The 18,724-nt window shown below is 39.9% G+C and overlaps 1 protein-coding gene across 5 annotated transcripts in view; it reads left to right on the forward strand.

Moving 5' to 3' along the window:
• The first annotated feature begins 857 nt into the window (after positions 1–857).
• Positions 858–18,724, forward strand: part of CRACD (capping protein inhibiting regulator of actin dynamics) — a 205,315-nt gene continuing 187,448 nt past the window's right edge. For 4 of the 5 annotated variants that reach the window (XM_081162800.1, XM_081162799.1, XM_081162802.1 and 1 more), the window contains exon 1: positions 1,634–1,822. The gene's annotated coding sequence lies outside the window, so the exon portion shown is untranslated. Of the gene's footprint in view, positions 1,286–1,633; positions 1,823–18,724 lie in introns of those variants that run through there. The other variant, XM_081162801.1, reaches the window with a different exon arrangement.

Here is an 18,724-nt window from a genome sequence, read left to right on the forward strand (position 1 = left end):
TATAGGGATGACTCTCTAACCAACTGAGCTACCTGACCAGGGTCCAAAATTGAATTTTTATAGAGTATATTTTCATGTAGTTGACAAGACAAATATATCAAGAAAAAGACCCCAGTTATGTGTTCTATGGGGATTTGATTTGGGGCTTTGGGGAACTTATAGTGTTACTGTATTATAATTCTAAAGGGACTTGCTCAACCTTTTATAAAATTCTTCATTATTCTTATTTGGAATAAAGCAGTCATACTTTAGGACATGTAAACACTGAACAACTGACATATCTATATTCACAAAAATACACAACCATATTTTATTCTGGAATTAATTTAAACGTTTATCTAGAAGAACACAGTTGGATAAGTAACATGCACTAGATCCTTGCAGTATCAAAGTTGCTCCTTTTAAGTCATGCATCTGTATTAAAATTAGTCCTGTTTTTGGCATTGACACATCTGGCTCAAGACAGTACTTTTTGGGGTAACCTTTCATCTTTTGCTTCTCTGTCATTGAGATTTTTTGGTTTTGTTTTAAATTTCCTGCTTGATAATGACATTAAATTATTTTTTTTTAGCATCTTTGCACGAATAGTGAAGGAAAAGGTCACCAGAAACTGATTTCCAAGAGTTCCCACTTGTTAGATAGGACAAGGGTGTAAAGGTATGGGAAGTTCTTCCTAAATGCTATTCTTGCAAAACATCAAAATGTAGTACAATATTTTGCAGAAGCATCTGTAACAGGATGAGATTCACCTGAACTCTGGTACCCAACCTGGTAAGTGTAGCCAACTGCAAAGAACAAATCAACATGTAGGTAACCAAGTAGTTTATCAGGAGTAGCTAAGCCTCCCTTCAGGGAGACAGAGCTTTGGATGGGAATGCCCTGTCTCCTTTACTTGCTGCAAGCAAGTAAAACTACCTAAGGACAAGCACATCTGGTTGTTGAATAGAAAACCCCAAGCCCCAAACCCCTTGAGTTTGGTAACATTGAAACAGTCATAGTAAAAAGTATGGAGAAAAAAATCTCAGTATTTCCAGTTAGTTCCCAAAAGGAAAATATATTTTCTTTAAGCCATCAAAGTCAATTACTTAATTTCACTGTGGCTGGGACAACAATGCTGAACGTCAATGCCAATCAGCAAAGCCGTTTGGAGCTTTTCTATTTCTGTGTGTTATCTTCCAACTCGACCCACCTCCAGCAGTCCCAGGGCCATTTCCCACCGCGGGGCTCTGCCGGGGGAAGCTCCCCTGGAGTCCAGGTCGCTCCCGCTTGTCTCTGGCTCACCCAGGTACCAAGGGCCAGATGTGCGTCCGGCGGGGTGCTGACGAATGTCCGGGTTTCCTGCCCCACGCAGGCCTCCCAGCGAGCCCACCGCAACAGCCTGAGACCCCACACGTCCACGGGCTGCTCGCACGGTTCGCTGGGCGGTGGGAGGGGCAGTGACCGACCCCACGCCCTTCCCTGCGGCGAGCTGCGTTTCGGGGCTCCCAGTCCCGGGGGGCGCAGGAGGGGACGCGGGGCACGCGGCGCCCAGCGGCCCAGGGGCGACGCCGGGCGGGGCCGCGGCGCGGGTCCGAGCGCCCGGGGCGCCGGCGGAGCATGTGACCACGCCGCGCGGGGCCGGGCGCAGAGTGCCGCGCGGCGGCGGCGGCGGGGAGAGCAATGGAGGCCGCGGCCGCCTGAGAGGCGGGTGCGCTGCTGCTGCTGCTGCGGAGGCTGCCGGTGCCGCGGGGCGGCCACGGCCTGGGCAGCGGCGTCCGCCGGCCGCGCGGAGCGCTCGGCCCGGTGCGGCCGCTCTGCCGCCGGGCGCCGCGCGGGGACTCAGGTGAGCGCCCTGTCGGCCCGCGGCCGGAGCCAGACAATGGGCAGCGGGCGGGCTTCTCCCCTCCGCTCGCGGTGCCCGGGCCGCGCCCCTGAGGCGCGCGGGGTTCCCGACCTGGCCCTGGCCTGGCCCTGGGAGCGTGGGTTCGGCGCGGCGGGCCGTGGACCTCGGGGCGGTGTCCGGGCGTGTGCGGCGCGGCCACTCCCGCAGGCACCGGCGCGCGGCGCGCGCCTCTGGACTCCGCTCGGGGAACCTGCGGACGGGCAGCGCCCCGGGAACTTGCCGAGAGCGCGGAGCCTTCTGATTCCCTCTTGCCTCCCCGCGCCGGGGGTCCTGTCCCGCGTCCCCGGGTCCCCGGCTCCGGTCCGGGCAGCGGCGGGAGCAGAGCGAGACCTCGCCGCCGGGGACCTGGGACCGGGGACCTGGGCGCGGGACGCTGACCAGGGCCACCCTGTCCCCGCCGGAGCTGCGCCGCTTTGTTTAACCTCCGCCAAGTCATTTCGCACAAACTCTTGTAGCCCCAATTCTGACGAGCCCCCCCTTGGACGGCGGAGGCAGGACAAAGGTTTTCCCCGTCTCCCGAGGGCTCGGGCCGGGCGACTGCGCGCTCAGCGGTGTGGAAACGCGCGTCCCGCGCCCTCCCGCGGAGGCCCGGCGGCGGCCGTGCGGGTCCGAGCCCCTGCCGCGGAGGGCTGCGGGCGGTGGCGGGGCGCGGCTCCCGCTCGCGGTCCTCGGGGCCAGGAGGGCTGCGGCTCGCGTTTGGTGTTAGGTGTTCTCAGCATGGAGGCGCCGGAGTCATTTTCTGGATTTTGGATTTTAAGAGAGAATATGTGTATTTAGGGACACACTGATTCTGTGGATGCGGCGAGGGGGGACAAAGCCTAGTAACTATGACCATGTGTTGTGAAATTTTAATACGGTTTTATGAATAGTAGCCCGGAAACGGATCTGGTGTAGGTGAGGGAGTGTGTGTCAGCGTGAGTGTGAGTGTGAGCTGGGGGCGGTGGCTGTGGAAAGGGAGTGGTTAGAATACAAAGGGTAAGGCAATGTTAGTAAAAGATTCTTATTTCCTGTGGCAAAATTTCCTGTAGAAAATTTTCAGTTCATTAACTTGTCATTAAGTCATTGTTTCTCTGTAAAAAAATCACCTGTAGTAGTTGTTGAATTAGATATAAAAGAGCCGGCAGTTATTTGGCATTGTATGTGACTCAGGAATCTGTATACAACAATCAATTTCGAGTAATTTTTAAGTCGACAAAGGAAGGATACCTTCACTGCTACCTCCTTTATTCTGTGAGAAAATTGAGCCCTAGTTCCAGATACTCAACAGGAAATTGCCTGTAAGAAAAAAAATTCAAAGGCAGGTTTTTCTAAAGAAACATTTTTGAAAAATGCATCTGATGTAGGTGATTTGGTTGCATCACAGATTACTTCACCTCAGAAATGGGAAGGGAGAACAATCGTTCTACTACATCACCCCTTTCCAATATTACTCAAAATGTATTTTCTTCAGAAACCTTATTTTTACAGTCACCTCTGACATCGAGAAACTTGTACTCTAACGACTTAGCAGGACTCGGCCCTGGATTTGGAGTCAGGAAGACAATACAGACTTAACATACTTAGGCAACTGGTGTGAGAAATGGAAGCTGCCATACACAGGAGTACCTCCTTTTGTGGAGCTTGGCTTTATTGCACTTCCCAGGTGTTGCATTTTTTACAAATTGAAAGCAAGGCCCTCCACCTGCAAAGAGAAGCGGGGGTCTGGAACCGAACCTGCAACATCTCCGAGGTATGCCTGTAGTTCTTTCTAAATTAGAAAGCACTATAATAAACCTAAGTGAGTATTGTTACTAGATAAGGAAGCTGTATTTTACAATTTTCTGTTATACAATTTTGGGAGAGTTAATTGAAATTAATATGAGATTCTCCAGGGCAAAGGATGATCTTTTAGTTTTTGTTTGTTTTTGTAGCCCGCATTTCTAATCTGGTATATAGTAGGTGTTCGATAAATTGTTGTAGGAAGGACAAATTAATGAAAGATAAAATACAAATGGATAAAACACTCATACAAATCAAATTGGTTCACTTTTTTTTAGTTTAATGAACAGTTACTGAAGGCCGCCTGTGTGCCAGGAGCTGTGTGGAGTGTTTCCACATACAGTGGATAAAAGCCTGCTGACCTTCCCTTTTTGATCATAGTTGATGTGTGTCTCTGACGAACGGGGCCCCTTGGGTGGTATTAATGATCATCTCATATAACCGAGTAGCACAAAGGAACATTACACTTGTTATATGTACATACACTTTCTCACAGTGGCCTGTGGGGAGCAGCGCAGATATTATCATTCCCATTTTGTAGGTGAGGAAATCCAGACACAGCGAGATTAGACGACTTGCCAACTCCTCGCCACTGAAGCAGCAGTGCCAGGGACGGAAGCTGGACCTCATGCCTGGTGCTTTCACCTCCGAACCACACTGCCTTCTCCAGGACATGCTGCACCTGCAGAAAACCCCTCTCGAATTAGGCCTCATGAAAAAGTCTACCTTTTGAATAACTTTTATATAAGAAAAAGTCACATTTTACACCTAATACTTATGAAGTGGTTAAATGTGCAAGTTCTGGAGTCAGGTGACTAAATTGGAAGCCTGGATTTACCAGTCACTAGCTCTGCATCCTTGGCAAGTGACTTAATCTTTCTAAGTCTCAGTTTCCTCATCAATAACATTGGGAAAGTTGTAGTGCGTGCCTTATGGGATCTGGGGGAGCATGAAATGAATAGTGTATGTGCTTAGCCCAGTGTCCACTAGAAACTAAGCATTTGATGTTATCTAATTATTTTTATTCTTATAACGTAGCGCTCTGGTTTTTAAACTTTTTTTTTTTTTTTTGCACAGTAAGATATGCGTTTTGCTTTGCTACCCAGTATACAGATACATTACAAATGTGTTTAATTTTTTAAAAAAATTCATGAATCAGTGCTTGGACTTCCTCTGTGCAGTGCATTCTTATATTTTTATTCTATTTTATTTAGAAATGCTGGTTGAGACCCACCAGATTATTTCAATCTCATTAATGGGTCATCACCTGCAGTTTGAAAAACACTAATGTAAAGAATCATCAGGTTAAGTGCATTAAAGAAAAATCTGTTCTTGAATTTTTATATTTTCCCTTCTGATGATTTACAATGTCAGTTGGAATTTGGATATTAAATTACACTAAATATGGGTTAGTAAACATTCCTTAGCTATTACAGTCATTTATTGAGTATTTATTATGGTCTAGGCACTGAGCTAAACAGTCTGTTATTATATATTTTCTAATTCAGTGCCCACAACAGCCTGTAGTTTGCCTTGTGTTTCCCTTTGATAATTGAAATTAAGACTCAAAGAGGTTTTATTAACGTTCCCAACATCATAAAGTTGGTGGGAGATGAAGCAAGAATTTAAACCGAGTTCTGTTTGACCCCAGAGCTCTCTGGTCTCCCCTAACTCTGTTCTCATGTTCCCTCACAGTAATTTCTGAGGACGTTTCATTTCTTATTTTAGGTAAATTTGAATGGCGATATTGAGAATTTACCTGTTGTGGTACAACTTCTATAGTTTCCTGTGAAAGAACCCATTTAAAGAAAATTTGGAACATAGTAAATAATGTAAGAGCATATTGGGTAGACTAGTAATTTATTTTGACTTCCCTGGTCTTTGATGTAAATATTTTAGAATAGCTTCTCAGGTTTTTATGATAGAGTCAATTAACTGGTCAGTTTTATTGAGCACCCAAAGGGTTAATATATCTTCAGAAGAGACAAAGCTATGTAACTATAAAAGGACTTTATTACCAATGATTGTCAGCTTTTGTTAAGGCACAAAATGAAGACTTCAGAGCTACAAAGAGTACTTTATAGTGTATTGATTTTTCTCAAAATCACCAAGCAGTAAAGTATTTATTTTGTAAATACTTGTAAGAAACCACCACTAACTATACTACTAATTTTTCTTTTTTGTATTTCAGTTTTTGCAAGTGTTTCTTAAATTTTTAGCAGTATTTTAATTTTAAATTTATGGCATTTCTGGGACTTTCCTCCTATTTTAAAAATATTGAGAAAGACTTAAAGAATGTTAGGGAAATTATTTTATACATAGTACTTAGAATGCACAAAGAGATGATTTTAAGTGACAACTGAGAGGCAAATTTCACTGTTTCTTTCACACTGTATCTTATAAAGTGATTCTTGTCTGGTTTGTGTATTGCTGTTGACATATGGGAGTGTGCCTTATAAATAAGATGATTATCAGGTGCCTAAAGATTTATAAATATGCTCCTGCTTTTGCATTTTAGCTTCTATGCTCATGGAGCTTTTTATACTTTTAACTATAATGTTGAAAAAGTTTATTTGTTAAGCTTAGTCTTTCCAAACTGAGCATTTTGAAATCAGAGTTTGGGTGGGTCATGATGATATTTTAGACAAAGAACAGCAGTTTCATGGTTTATTAATGTGGTTTGAAAATCTGTTTATTTCTGTTCATCAGTCACCATTAAGATTAGATAAGAATGAGTGTGTTGTTTGTTGTTGAATATCAAATTTCATGCTTAGGTTAGCCTTCAGAAAATCGTTTTACCCCTAATGAAATTGTGTACAAGTGTAGTAAGCTTACGTTTTATGCTTATTTTATTCCTTTATTCCTTTTGCCTAACACTTAATCCTTAATGAATTGGTATAGTTTTTGTGAGCATCAAGAAACATTCTAGCAATTGATTACTTACTGTACTTTGTATATTCAGGCAGATACTAAACTCAGTTACCATTACATTTTATACTACTTTTATTCTTGGTGTAAAAATTCTTAGAGATAAGAAGAGCAAAATCAATTCATATTTATTATTTATTTATTCTCCTCACCCAGGAATATTTTTTCCATTGCTTTTCAGAGAGCATGGAGGAGGGAGAGAGAAAGAGAGAGAGATAGAAACACCAGTGTGAGAGACACCCATCGATGGGTTGCCTCCTCCTCTCCGCTGACAGGTGGGGATTGACCTGCAGCCGAGGTATGTACTCTTGGCTGGAATCAAACCCGGGACGCTTTGGTCCACAGGCTGACCCTCTAACCACTGAGCCAAACCAGCTAGGGCAGCACAAAATCAATTTAGATGTTTACATGTACCAGTGGCTTTTAGGCAGATACACATGCATATTTTAGATTTACATATATATATGATTTCCGCAGATACATGAGAAGGGCAAGATTAAAGCTCTTAATTCATAAGCTAAAAAATTATTTTAAGTAATTTTGTGGAAATAAAAAAACTCAGTAAAACCTTGAAGAGATGTTGAATGCCTACATGTTATCAGAAATGTTTAAGAAGCCAAATAGCACAACCATATGTAATAGCTTTTATAGTCTAGTAAGTTTGCATGTGGAAAGGTGATTTTATTTAAAATGCCAAAAATGAAAAGCAGAAATAGTTTCAGGTTTTAAAATCTTGACTAGCTCTTCCAGATGTTTGTAAAATTTTTCAAATAGTATACTTAGAGGCCGAAGTGGAAATTTCAGTAAACTAGCTTCTGAAACCAGTACGGTATTAAATGTTAAGTGTTTCAGGGAAAGATACAGAAACTGCATCCCTGAAACACTTTGGGAAATATTTAAATCAGAAGTAAGTGCCCAGCTCAGTAGAGACAGGTTGTTAAAACAGAATTCAGGAGCATATAGTGGCTGCTAAGAGGAACTATTTCCACTAACAAGAAAGGACAAGTTGCTGAAAAGATACTTGGCTTTTTCCTGGGGAAGGTAAGAGCGACCCACGCAGAGCTCCACGGCCGGCCCACTCACCTGGTGAGGGATCGCTGGCACTGAGGGAGAAGTGGGGAGGGATAAACTGGACTCAGTAAATAATCAGTGAAAATTCTTGTGTATAATTGTTGGCTCACGGTTTCTTCACTTGGGAGAAATCAAAAGGAAAGGCCATGGTCCCCAAATCACTGTTTTTGGAAGAGGAGACTTCAGACCTCCATTGTCAAAGCCATTTATAGTCTCAGGTGGGACCACAGCTGATGTTCTTAGGGAAGCTTGTGACAGATTCAGCAGAGCTGCTAAGACACAGTCTGCCCTGAATGATTGCATTCAGGGTTTCCTTCGTTTTGAAAAGTTTTAAATAAACGTTGTGACTTTTGTCTACGAGAGTCTCATTGGGACAGATGCAGTGAGCTTTCTTGGCACTTAGGATGAAGCTTCCCCCCGCCATGCTTGTGGCGGGCTAACTGTTCTCTCGAGCTAATGAGGTCAGGGTCACAGGTTCAGTTCCTGGGAAGGCCAGTTAGCTTTGCTTTGTTCTCTATCTCATATGGTACTCTTTGCCCAGACCAGCCATCTGGCGTAGGCAGATCATTGATCACAAAGGGACTAATAAGCGAGACAGTGTGGGGGGAGCAGCATGAATCTTTCTCAGTGGATGTTGAGTAATAAGAGAAGCAATTCCAAAAGCATGTGCAAACTTGTGTTTCATACATTATCTTAATATGATATTTTTCTTTGTCATTTCTGTTGAACTCTCATTTTAACAGTTTTGGTTTTTTTCCAGTTAGGATTTTTTTAGAAGTCTCATTCATTCAGCAGTTGTACATTGTCCTGAATGTTCTTAGCCCCCCTCAAGGTTTGTAGGACGGTGGCTTTGCTGGGGAGAACAGGGTGAGTCCGCAAGTAGGAGATCAAACCACCTACTCAGTTGTTCACAGATCCAACTCCGCTGAATTAAAAAATAAAAGCTTAAAAAAAGCAAAGGGCCATTTTGAATGAGAAATACACTGAGAATCTTCAGGGAAACACTTTATAGTTTTTCTAAGTATTCCTGATCTACAAATCTCATAGTCGCTTTATTAAAATTACTTTTTAGTAATGAGAGAATTGTCAGAGGTCCTCTAGACCGGGCAGTCTCATATGGTAGCCACTGGTTCCATGTGGCTATTGAGCATTGAAATATGGCTTGTCCAAATTGAGACCTGTTATAAGTTTCAAACACTTGGTGTGAAAAGAATGTAAAAATATGTCATTAATAATTTTAAATGTTGATTACACATTAGTGTCTTAGCTGTGTTAGATTGAATAAAACATTATTAAAATTAATTTTATCTGTTTTTACTCTTTAAAGTGTGCTTACTAGAAAATTAAAAATTACATGTGGCTCAAATTTGTGGTTTACATTATATTTCTATTGGTCACCTGTAGACCAACCCCTCATTTTACAGATAAGAAGGCTAAGGTTCAGAGGTTAAGTAACTGAGCTGAGTTCTTTCCATTGCCTATAATCTCTCCCTGCTAATAGGTTAGGGGCTCAGGAAGATGGAACTCTCTGAACCATTAGAGGACCATTTAGTGCATGGCAGTTACTGTATGTTGCAAGATCTGTGCCTGAGTCATTGCATGTTAAGTGTAATACCAGTTTTGTGTGTGTGTGTGCGCGTACACAGATATATGTAGGAGGGGAGATTCGTTCTGTTTATAAGATTGATGTTTGGCTCAGTTTTACCTTCCTATATAGGTGAGAGGCCCTACAGCTCTATTTACTTCTGAGAAAAGCACATTAATATTAGGCATTAACAGTTGTAACTCTGGAATGAATAAGATATGTTGCTCATTCAAATGGGTACTTTAATATGTATTTCTTATTACAAGGAAGATTTCAGGTGGTTTTGAATGAATATTGATGGAAAAGCAGCAGGGTTTTCAGCCTGTGTCTATTTTGGTTGGAGGAGGGCTGAGTGAAGAGAGGTTGCTAAGCCTTCGTTCTGAAGAAAGAGCTATGAGCAGTTAGTTACTCTCTCTTAATGATGGGTGCTCCTGATGTTCCAGTCAAAGAAGACAGAACCAGGGTTGGCTGGTGCAAACCCAGAATTTGGGTTTCCTGTCAGTTTTGTGAAAAAAATGGCCTTTAATTGGCAAAGATAAAATGGAAGAAAACCTCAGGACCATATTTGTTGTTTGTTATTTTTAGTTGAGGTTTTGTTTTCCAGATCAATATAGGTAGCTAAAATTAACATCTTAAAGATGTTCACTCTATGCAGCTTCAGATCTAGTCTTTCTTTTTGGCCCACACGAAGTTGTAAGTCATTATGAGTTTGTTATCAGTGACCCAATGACAATTAAGGAACAAGGACCAACCTCTGACACTTCAATTAATTTCATCATCCATACTAGCTAGTAATATGCATGAATTTACCTTTTGAGAATGCTTTTGTAGAGGTTGAAAGAAGATAAGTGATTGATTCCAGAGTGGTAGCTTATAAAAACATTTCCAGATTATCATTTTTCTATGCTTTTTGTCTGTGACAAACAACCCCAGTTGATCCTAGGTGCAGAGAAACAAAACAAGATAGCAGTCTGAATGGTTATCTTCGAGTAGACCAAGAAAAATAATTGTCCCCTGTGGCATGAAGTTGAATGCTAAGTACCATGACCATCTACATACCATCCAGCCCATCAACATAAACCCGGTTTATGTAATGTCAGCACACATATATTGAGCACACACCATGTGCTGGGCACCATGAGCATAGCATAAAAAGAACAAAAGTTGGGGGAGTACCTATCATTTGAATTTGACAATGGTAGATCTCAGCCCAAAGCATTCATAACTTTTGTTGTAGTTACTAAAGACTAGTATTTTTATAGAATGAATTTTACAGCATTGTTGTAGAACGAATGCGTTATGGTTACTATTCCACAATTCACTAGCGATTTCATGTGCTGTCATGTTAAATGCCATATCCCATTTCTAGCAGTCACTGATTTTTTCCCATTGGGTCATTGGGATAGTTGGGATACTGGATGCTTGTCATCACATTGGGAATTGTATGGAACATGGAAGGGTAGTGCACATCCCCTGTATTCCTTCCTTTCCCCATTCCAGCTCTTTATACCAGGAGCTGTGGAGTTGGTAGTGAATGTAAAAATGAAGAACCCACAGTCTAGTAAAGAAGAAAGACACAGCAGAATGTAGTGTGCTGTGATAGAGGGTCAGAGTGCTATCGGACTCAGAGGAGAGAGGATTTTGGCGAAGAAGGGTAGTGTGAGGAAAGATGAGCAGGAAGCCCACAGAGGGAGCAATATTTGAGCTGGGCCTTGAAAGACTGATAGAATTTTGACAGACTGAAAGGGGGTGGAAAGGTATTCCAGAGGTAGGGAACAGAGTGAGCAAAGATATGGCACTCATGAAAGCCATGGTGTGCAGGAACACTGGGCATGGAAGGGAGTGGCAGGAGACAAGACTAGAAAAGTGAGTCAGGCAAAATTTGGAGAGATTCGAAAGGCAAAGAGTGCTGACATATTTTAGGCAATGGGGAGCTATCAAAAGCAGGGAGTGGCATAATTGCATCTTCTTTGGAAGGATGACTAGGAATTAAGAGGCCTAGTTCTAAGGTCAGCGTTCCCTCTAATTAGTCTAGTGACCTTGGGCAAGTCACTTCACTCCTCTGAGCCTCAAATAATCTATATAAGATAAAAGGTTTCAGCAAGAGTTATTCAGTCCATCAGTAAATAAATACAGTAGTTACTAAGGGCGTCATCTGTGCTAGGTGGTGGTGTTGGTGCTGGGATACAAAAGCAAACAGGGCCCCTGTACTATGGAGATAATGTTCTGGTGGGAAAGAAAGACAATAAACAGTAAACAAATAAGTATATAGTAGAATGTCAGGTCGCAAGAAGTGCTATAAAGAAAGTAAAGCTGAGTGGAGTAAAAAGTGGTGCTGTTTCTGGATGGAGTAGCCCAGAGAACTCTGAATGAACTGGAAGAAGCCACAGAAATATGTGCAGTCTCTTCCAGATCTCAAATTGTAGGTATAATTAAGTGAAAAGCTATGGGAGTTCAGTTTCTTCAACATTGATTTAAGTCGATTTCCATATAGACGTTGTTCTTACAGTTTCGCTTAGTTCCACCACTATGGTTATTGATGGACAGAATGTTTTTAGCACTCCCTTTTTAAATATAGCTTGGCTAAGTACAGCAGAACCTCATTTTAGAAAAGTTTCTTTGGTGTTCTGGAAAGATGCCACCCATGTTGGTAATTTGGATCCAGCCTGTCTCCCTCAGCACATTATCCATCTCAAACCTTTGTGGCTTTTGGAAGCAGGGAGACGCTAATGTTTAACCAACCAGATTTCAGGCAGTTGCTCAATATATCGAATAGCTCTTCTATGTTATTTTAATATAAATTAAAATTAAGTGGAGCTCTGGGATAGCCCTGATTTAATTAGAGTTGGAATGCATCTTAGGAGACCCTTTCTGCCAGTTAAAATCCTAGCAGTGGTATTATGGTTTTTTAAAGGAATCATTAATAAGCTGGGTCTTTCCTGAGGTGTTAAAATTTGGTTTATAGAGGATTCTTGTCAAATCAAGTGAAAGGCTGAAGAATGCAAACATTCTTCTTTGGCCCCTGAACTTTTTCTTGGCAGAGGTAATTGGCAGGAGAGTATACCTAAAACTGAGTTGTTCTTTATATGAGGTATTAGGTTGGGAGATCTGGACTTAACATTTATAGAGGGCCATTCCCATAGAGTTTTAAATTGATTTCCCACAAATTATGTCTGCAGCTTGGGAAGCTAGAGTGGAAGACTATACTTTTAGAGATAGTGTAAGATGTGATCCCTGACCTTACGCTGGCATGGAATCCAAGCCATGTTGCTTTGTTTCCTTGCCTAGTAGTTCACAGCCAGTGAAACTGGCCCTGCCTGAATTATTTAAATCTTCCTATCCTTAAGGTACTTACAAGGAGTTGTTATAGAACTGAGTGACTTACGAATTTAGGGCTTACACATGTATTTTTGTTTTTTCTTCATTTTCCCTTTTCTGAAGACAGTAGTAGCTTCTGGGTCTTTGTCTCTGCTTTATGGTTGTTTATAATCCCTCCCCTAGATTACTTCATTCTGCCAGTCCCTGTTTTATATGATTTATCTTTTAAAGGTTAAATTATCAATTATAATCCCCTCAAGTTTCTGTCTTACTCAGAATGTTTAGTTATTTGTTATAGAGCTGAAGGAAAGGAGGGAAGGAGGGAGGAAGAAAAGAGGGAAGGAAGGAAAGAAGGGAGGAAGGGAGGGAAGGTAGGAGGTAGAGAGGGTATTGGCACCATAGACAAAAATCATTTGACCATATTTGCAAGGGTTTATTTCAGGCCTCTCTATTTTACTCCGTTGGAAAACATGTCTGTCTTTATGCTAGTATTATTACATTGTTTTGATTAGTATAGCTTTGTAGTAAGTTTCGATGTTAGAAAGTATGAGCCCTTCAGTTTTGTTCTTAAAGATTGTTTTGGCTCTATGGGGTCCCTAAATATTCCATATGAATTTTAGGGTGAGTTTTTCTATTTCTGCAAGACAAATCATCAAGATTTTTAAAAATATGTTTTTATTGCTTTTTAGAGAGAGAAGGGGGAGAAAGAGAGAGAGAAACATCGATGACAGAGAAACATCGATTAGCTGCCTCCTGCACTTGGGGATCGAGCCTGCAACCCAGGCATGTGCCCTTACCGGGAATTGAACCAGCGACCTCTTGGTGCATGGGTCGTCTCTCAACCACTATACCACACTGGCCAGGCAAATCATCAAGCTTTTGATAGGGATTGCATTGAATCTGTAGATCCCTTTGGGTAGTGTTGACATTTCAACAATATTCAGTCTTCCAATCCATGAACATGGGATGTGTTTCCATTTATTTATGTCTTCTTTAATTTCTTTCACCAGTGTTCTGTAGTTTTCATTGTACAAGTCTTTCACCTTCTTGGTTGAGTTAATTCCTAAGTATTTTATTCTTTTTGATGCTATTATAAATGGAATCATTTTGTAATTTCCTTTTCAGATTGTTTATTGTTTGTGTGTAGAAATACAATTGATTTTTGTGTGTTTACATTGTATCCTGCTACTTTGGTAAATTCATTTATTAGTTTTATCAGCTTTTTTTGTGGCGTCTTTAGGGTTTTCTACATGTAAGATCATATCATCTGCAGACAGAGATGATTTTACTTCTTTCTTTTCTATTTGATTGCCTTTTATTTATTTTTCTTGCCTAATTGCTCTGACTAGTACTTCCAGTACTATGTTCAACAGAAATGGTGAAAGTAGGTATCTTCTCCTTGTTACTGATATGAAAGGAAAAGCTTTCAGTCTTTTACCATTGAGTATGATGTTTGCTATGGATTTTTAATATATGGTCTGTATTATGTTAAGGTGGTTTTCTTCTATTTCTGTTTTGTCGAGTATCATAAAAGAGTGTTGAATTTTGTCATGTTTATTTCTGCATCAATTGGGATGATTGTGAGGTATTTTTCCTTCATTTTGTTGATGTGACAAGTTACATTGATCAGTTTTCATATATTGAACTATCATTGGATTCAGGAATAAATCTCACCTGGTCATCCTTTTAATATGCTGCTGAATTCTGTTTGCTAGTATTTTGTTGAGTACTTTTATATAAATGTTTCTAAATTATATTGGTCTTTAGTTTCCCTTTTTCTTTAAATCCTCACCTGAGGATATTTTTCCATTGCAGAGAGAGCGTGGAAGGGAGAAAGAGAGAGAGAGAAACATGAACATGAAAGAGACACATTGATTGGTTGCCTCCCGAACATGCCCCAGTTGGGGCTGGGGATCAAGCCTGCAACCAAGGTACGTGCCCTTAGCTGGAATCGAATCCAGGACCCTTCAGTCCACAGGTTGATGCTCTGACCACTGAGCCAAACTGGCTAAGGCTGTAGTTTCCTTTTCTTGTAGTGCCTTTGTCTTGCTTTGGTATCATTGTTTTGCTGGCCACATAGAATGAATTAGGAAGTGTTCCCTCTTCATTTTTATGTGTGTGTGTATGTGAAAAGTTTGAGGATTGATACTAGTTCTTCTTTAAATGTTTAGTAGAATTCACTGGTGAAGCTGTCATTGGGAGATTTTTGATCACTGATTCTATTTTCTTGTTATGGGTCTATTCAGATTTTTCAATTTTTTATTTCTTTACGATTTAATTTTGGTAGCTTTTCTGTTTCAGTGAATTTGTTCAGTTCATCTAACCTATCCAATGTTTTTGGCATATAATTGCTCAGAGTACTCTTATATTTCTCCTTATTTCTATAGAATCAGTAGCTATATGCCCACTTTCATTTCTGATCATAGTAATTTGAGTCTTCTCTATTTCTTAGTCCATTTAGCTAAAGGTTTGTTAATTTTGTTGATCTTTCCAAAGAACCAACTTTTGGTTTCATTTCTTTATTGTTTTTCTATTCTCTCTTTTATTTCTGCTCTAATTATTATTTCCTTCCTTCTGCTAGCTTTAAGTTTCGTTTGTTCTTTTTACAGTTCCTTAAGTTGTAAAGTTGTTGATTTGAGATCTTTCTTATTTTTAATGTAAATGTTTATAGTTATATATTTATCCCTTAGCACTGATTTTGCTGTATCCCATAAGCTTTGGTATGTTGTGTTTTCATTTTCATTTGTTTTTAAGTATTTCCTAATTTCTCTGTGATTTCCTTGATCCATTGGTTGTTTAAAAATGTATTGTCTATTTAAACAGTTTTGTGAATTTTCCAGTTTTACTTTTTAAAATTGATTCATAACTTCATCCTGTTGTGGTCAGAGAAGATACTTTGTATGATATCTATCTTTTAAAATTTACCGAGACTTAATTTATAGTCTATCCTGGAAAATGCCCCATGTGCAGTTCAGAAGAATGTGTATGCTGTTGACAGGTAGAGTGTCCTATGTCTTTTAGGTATAGTAGTTTTATTATCTTGTGTAAGTCCTCTATTTCCTTACTTATCCTGTCTGGAATATTGAAGTCTGCAACTATTATTGCAGAACTGTCTTTCTCCTATCAAATAGTTTCTCAGTTTTGCTTCATATATTTTGATGGTCTGTCATTAGATGTGTTTTTATAATTGTTATATCTTCTTGCTGTGTTGAACCTTTTATTAATATATAATGTCCTCCTTTGTCTTATAACCTATTTTGATTTAAAGTCTGTTTTGTCTGATATTAGTACAGCTACCCCTGTTCATTTTTAGTTACTATTTGCATGGAATATCTTTTTACATCATTTTATTTTTACCCTGTTTGTATCTTTGGATCTCAAGTGAGTCTCTTGTAGATAGCATATAATTGAGTTGTTTATTTTATCAACTCTGCCAATCTCTGTCTTTTGATTAAAGAGATTAATTCAATTACATTTTAAGTAATTACTGATAAGGAGGGACTTAGTTTTGCCATTTTGCTATTTATTTTCTATATGCCTTGTAGCTTTTTTTGTCCCTCATTTCCTGCATTACTCTCTTCTTTTGTGTTTAGTTGTTTTTAACAGTGAAATGTTTACATTTCTTCCTCATTTTCTTTTATGTATATTTGATAGCTATTTTTTTTGTTACCATGGGGATTATATTTAATATCCTAAAGTTATGACATACTAATTTACTTTCTACCAGTTTAACTTAAAACATATAAAAACTCTGCTCCTTTACAGCTCTGTCCCAACCCCTTTTGGAGGCTGTCACAAAATTACATTTTTACATATTTATGCTAAAAAGTATAAACTAATAGTTCTTTTTAATGCATTAGTCCATAAATTATGTAGAAAACAAGATTTGGAGTTCTATGCCAAATATACAGTAATACTAGCTTTTACACTAATAATTTTTTTCTTTAAATGTATTAGTCAAATCATGTAGAAAGCAAAAAGGCACAGTTACAAATCACTATTACAATACTAGCTTTTTATAATTGCCCATGTATTTATCTTTATTGAGATATTTATTTGTCCATACAATCTTGAGTTTCTGTCTAGTGTCCTTTCATTTCACCTTGCAGGACTCTCTTGAGCATTTTTTGCAAGGCTGGTCTTGTGCTCATAAATTTTGTTTGCCAGGAATGTTTTAATTTCTCCCTCACTTTTGAAGAACACTTTTGCCATTTATAAGTTCTTGATTGACAGTTTTTTCTTTTATCATTTTGAGTATATTGGCCCACTGTTTTCGGGCCTCCAAAGTTTCTGATGGGAAATCTGCTGTTAATGCTATTAAGGATCCCTGGCATGTGATGACTCACTTCTCCCTTGATTCAAGATTCTCTCTTTGTCTTTTGAATGTTTGATTATAATGTGTCTTAGTGTGGGTCTCTCTGAGTTCAGATTACTTAGAGTTTGTTGAATTTCTTGGATGTTTATATTCATGTGTCTTATCAAATTTGGGAAGTTTTAGCCATTATTTCTTAAAATATTCTCTCTGCCCTTTGTCTCTTTCTTATCTTTCTTGGACTTCTGTGAAGCCTGTGTTGGTCCACTTAATGGTGTCCTTAGGCTCTGTTCACTTCTTCAGCATCTTTTTGTTCCTATTTCTCAGCTTCAATAATTTGCATTGTCCTGCTTTCAAGTACACTGATTCTTCCACATGCTCAAATCTGCCTTTGACTCCATCTAGTGAATTTTTCATTTCTGTTGTACTTTTTAAGCTCTAGAATTTTCTAGCCGCTTTTTAGGTTTTCTATCTTTTCATGAGTTTAATTTCATTTTGGTCACACATTGTTCTCTTGACTTTCTCCACATCTCCATTTAGTACTTTCAGCATCTTTTTTTAATTTTTTAATATACATCTTTATTGATTTGAGAGAGAGAAACATCAATGATGAGAGAGTCTTTGATTGACTGCCTCCTGCACACCCCCAACTGGGGATCAAGCCCGCAACCCAGGCATTGCCCTGACTGGGTATCGAACCGTGATCTCCTGGATCATAGGCGGACGCTCAACCGCTGAGTCATGCCCAGCTGGGCTTCAGCATCTTTAAGATAGTTATTTTAAAGTCATTGTTAGTTTATTCTTTTCCTTTGAATGTATCATACTTTTTTGTTTCTTTGTGTGCCTTGTGATTTTGTTGTTGTTGTTGAACACTAGATAGCTGAATCTAATAATGTGATAATTCTGAAAAACAGATTTTTCCCCTTCCCCAAGGTTTACTGTTTTTGTTGTTTTTGTTTTTTTGATAGTCATATTTGTCTCTGTGCTGAGGATTAGCCTTGCATGCGTAGTCACTTTCTGATTTTCCTTGTATATGCCATCGTTTTTTAATGTCCTTGTCTTTAATGTCTGGCTCCTTGAAGAAGAAAAAGTGAAAAATGAAGTGGGGGAAGGGATCTGGTCTTTTAAATCCCCTGAAAGTCACTTTAGCTAGAGAAGGAGGGGTTTACAACAATGGGAGGAGGTGCAACAGCAGTGGCTATCAGCTTCTTTGACTATACCTCTGTGATAAGATGCAGCAATCACAGCAGACATCCCCAGTATTTGGTTCCCTCAGACTATGCTCAAGCTGCTCCAGGAACCATGCACAGCTGACTGCCATTTGACAGGGGTGTGGGGATATATAGCTGCCATTGTACCAAGAGTTGAAGTTGACTAAAATTAATCACAATTTATAGTCTTCCAAGTCTTTTCCTGGAAGTTGTAAACCTTCAACAGACTCCAGAGTTCCAAATAGTTGTATCAGACAGATTCTGCCAGTGTAGTTGTTTTCTAAATGGGGAGGCAGATTCCTAGTGCTTCCTATTCTGTCGTCATTTCAGAATTCTCTCCTCTCAGCCCATTTTTGAGTTGGGATGCTTGCTTTTTTGGTTGTCTAGTTGTAGGAATTCTTTATATATTATGGATATTAATGACTTACCAAATATATGATTTGCAATACTTTGTCTCATTCTGTGGGTTGTCTTTTCACTCTCTTGATAGTTTTTTTTTTTTTTTAAAATATATCTTTATTGATTTCAGAGAGAGGAAAGGAGAGGGAAGGAGAGAGAGATAGAAACATCAGTAATGAGAGAGTCATTGATTGGCTGCCTCCTGCACGCCCCCAACTGGGGATTGAGCCCGCAACCTGGGCATGTGCACTGACCGGGAA

This window comes from Miniopterus schreibersii (assembly GCF_964146895.1).
Source record: "Miniopterus schreibersii genome assembly, chromosome: 1".
Classification (NCBI taxonomy): Eukaryota; Metazoa; Chordata; class Mammalia; order Chiroptera; family Miniopteridae; genus Miniopterus; species Miniopterus schreibersii.